The sequence below is a fragment of the Morone saxatilis genome, unplaced genomic scaffold (assembly GCF_004916995.1).
Source record: "Morone saxatilis isolate NCDOM2014 unplaced genomic scaffold, NCSU_SB_2.0 Contig12, whole genome shotgun sequence".
Classification (NCBI taxonomy): Eukaryota; Metazoa; Chordata; class Actinopteri; family Moronidae; genus Morone; species Morone saxatilis.
Window position 1 is genome coordinate 10,422,821 of NW_023339674.1, and position 3,317 is coordinate 10,426,137.

The following is a 3,317-nucleotide window of genomic DNA, read 5'->3' on the forward strand; positions in this document are numbered from 1 at the left end:
CTGTTGTCTTCTAATAGATTATCTTTGTAGCTGATTTACAGACCTGTGCTGTAAGCTGAAAGTATCTGGCAGTCATGGCTCACATCTGCACTGCATATGTTGAACAAGTTATTTGATTATATAAACTGTGAAAGTCAGACTCTAGTCATATGAAACCTGAATCCAAAACTTAAAAACATCTGCGAATGGCCTGTCCAGCTTTTCCACTTATCCCAGAATAGCCTTGAATCTAATGCCATTGTCCTTAAATTAGTCAACAAACATTTTTTGCGTTAAAAACATTATTGTCATACAGCTTTAGTCAATTTTCCTTGAGAAAAGCATCAGATATACTGTAGGTCCTAGCAACTTCATTTTTTTTACATTTTAAGCACTCTAACTGTTCATACCCATGTGTTTCGTACAGAAAATGTCATATGTTTTAGTGTACTGAATCTTTTACTGACCCCTTTCTGTAGCCTTTAGGGACAGCAACATTATTAACCTGTTTTCTGTAGCCCCCACTTTCACCTCCCTCTGAATCTTTACATTCTTTTTTTCCCCGCTGTGCACCACTCACTAAATCCTGTTTAATGCTTTACGACTTTTCTCTGCTGCTCATTCCTCTGCCTAAAATACTATGTGGTGCCTTCCCAAAGCCCTTCCCCTTAGTCTTCCGGGGAGGGACCAATTGTGCAAAAAGGAAGAGCGACTGTAGGGCGAGAGATGAGTATCTAAGCTGCTGCAGCAGAAGCTGGGGGAAGGGAGTGGAGATAATCGGGGGTTACTGTTAACAGTCTGCTGGTGGAATTTGTGTTGGACTTTACTTCCATGAGACTTTGCATACGTGACATGTTTCCCACCTGGTAATTTTTTGTGTTTTCATTACTAATGTTGCAAGATGATTTGGATGAAGTAGCGCACACTTCCCAACTGAGAGCATTGGTCCTTGAAAGCACTTGTGGTGGTAAGACAAACTTTTGAAAATTTATCAATATTAAATTATACCTGGAATGTATCATTCAGCATATCTAGGACAAACAAATATGTAATGAGCAAGGATTTTACATAATAAGGACTTGGGTTATAAGATTTGTATGTCGTTATGCAGAAAAATGTTTGTTATTCCAGGCTTTTTTTGCAACTTTTATTAGTTTAGTTAAGTTTTGTTTAAATATGCAAATGTCCCCTGTAATTTAAACATAGTTTCAACAAATGGTTAACTTCTCATCTTCATCATTGCTGATTAAATATGGACAAACACAGATTTGTGATTATTATAATGCAATGATAGAATATTGTTGAAACATTTTGGGAAAATGAGCTGAATAACAAAGGGTTTACCTGAACATATAATGGGTAACTCACTTGGGCACTATCCCTGGTATTGTAGTAATGTGGTTCCTGTGTTGTTCTCTGGGTAATACATGACACTAACATTGGCCAGGCTTCATGAATCAGCACCTACTGATGGTGAAAATACAGAGGCAGAGTCAGCAAACACCCTCACAGTCCACGCTGTCCACAGAAATGAAAAACACTAGCACCTCAAATCAACCCACTAATCTTTTCAACTCTAGGCGTCTATTATTACTTATTAATATTCTAGGCCTTCATTTGAAATAATGAATTATAAAAAGACCCAGTTTAACCCGCAGGCTGTGAAGTTTCGGTTTTATTTGTTTACTTCACTGTGAGCACAATGCCCAAACCACTTCACTGGCCAAGGAAATGCAAAAGAATTTGGCTTGTTGACACTGGTGCAGGGAGCCAGATTGCTTTGAGTTGTTTTGTTTTTTTTATTAGCCTCTCCCCATATGTATTGCTCGCTTTCATGTGCATTTGCGTTTTTTGCCGTGATAAATGAACCATAATTACAGTGACTAATGTTTTGCAGCACAAACAAATATGATATTGCACATTCTGCATTCTCCATAAGGTACACACAAGTTTTGATTATGATACGTTTCTGTGGTGTCCCATTAGTTTGAATTGGAAACCACTGGACTGCCTCAGTGAAGTCATTTTGAATATGACTTATTGATTTTAGACACTAACAGGCACTTTTGGCTAATGGTACACTAAAAAGGTCTTCAGGGTCACGTAAGAGCTGGCGCCAAGCACCGCCTGTCTCATCCTAGCATTCTCTAAGGGATCGAATGACTTGATAATAGTGTAATTAATTGTGCAATCCAGCAAAACACAATTGCTTCTTCATACATCATTCTTTATTGTGCAAAAAGCTGCCAAAAAAAAAAGTTTACAGGAAATATATATGGGAGCAGTCATAAGTATAGGAGCAAAATGACAATATAGCAAATAAAATGACAGATTGTGGTGGTGAAAAGTCAACTAAAGAAATATAGTTTGTGCTGCATGTGCATACTTCTTAATTGCACCTGCTTTTTAGATCAACTTACTCTAAACGTGTTACCCTTATTGTTTAACGTCCTGTATAGTCCACTGTGAGTTCTTAAAGTATGCAAATTAAACAATGAACAGTGGAATTTCTATATGCAGGAAAATCCTTTCTAACAATTATCACTTACTGCCACCAACATGCAAACTTGCTTTCAGTTTTATTGACCCATATTTATGTCACTATCAGCACATTTAATTCATTCAGCTCATTATATTGTATGAGTTTATTTGAAGGTTCATTTTTGAGAGATAACATCATGGGATTATTATTATATTATTTATTATTATTATTGCATTTTATTTCAGGATGATACAAATATCCATTAAATATGAGATATGCCATTAAATACATATTTTGTTTAAGGAAAATTATGATCATTTGTTTCCCATATTGAATTTCACTTTAAGTATTTCCACTCTGCTTGATTATCATACAATCTGACTAAATGACAGGTAGTATATTGGGGACAGACCACTAGGGACAACATTATAGCCTGATTGTGACAATATTTGTTTATTTCCTGTTGGTGTCTCTGTCAGTACTGTTCACATAACTGCATTTCCTGCCAGGATATGCCATCTTCCCTACTCTCTAGACTATTTCGGTCTCTGTGTCACTCTCTCCGTCTCTGTCCCATGCTGTCACTGCCTGTTTGTGTGGATGTTATATACGTGCTGTTTCTGAGCTGTTACATTGATTATATGATTTATATGGCCATTTTAAAAATGCACTGACTTGGTGCCCGGTTAGCTCAGTTGTTAGAGCTAGCGTCCCATGTACCGAGGCTGAGTCCTTGCTTCAGCGGTCCAGGGTTCGAATCTGACCTGCGCCCCTTTGCTGCGTGTCATCCCCTCTCTCTGCCCCCCTTTCCTGTCTACCTTCAGCTGTCACTATCAATTAAAAAAAGGCAATAAAA

At 37.5% G+C, this 3,317-nt stretch overlaps 1 protein-coding gene across 2 annotated transcripts in view; it reads left to right on the forward strand.

Moving 5' to 3' along the window:
* The first annotated feature begins 687 nt into the window (after positions 1 to 687).
* Positions 688 to 3,317, forward strand: part of tbxa2r (thromboxane A2 receptor) — a 7,717-nt gene continuing 5,087 nt past the window's right edge. Inside the window, exon 1 of one of the 2 annotated variants that reach the window (XM_035653075.1) lies at positions 688 to 946. The gene's annotated coding sequence lies outside the window, so the exon portion shown is untranslated. The remainder of the gene's footprint in view (positions 947 to 3,317) is intronic. The other variant, XM_035653074.1, reaches the window with a different exon arrangement.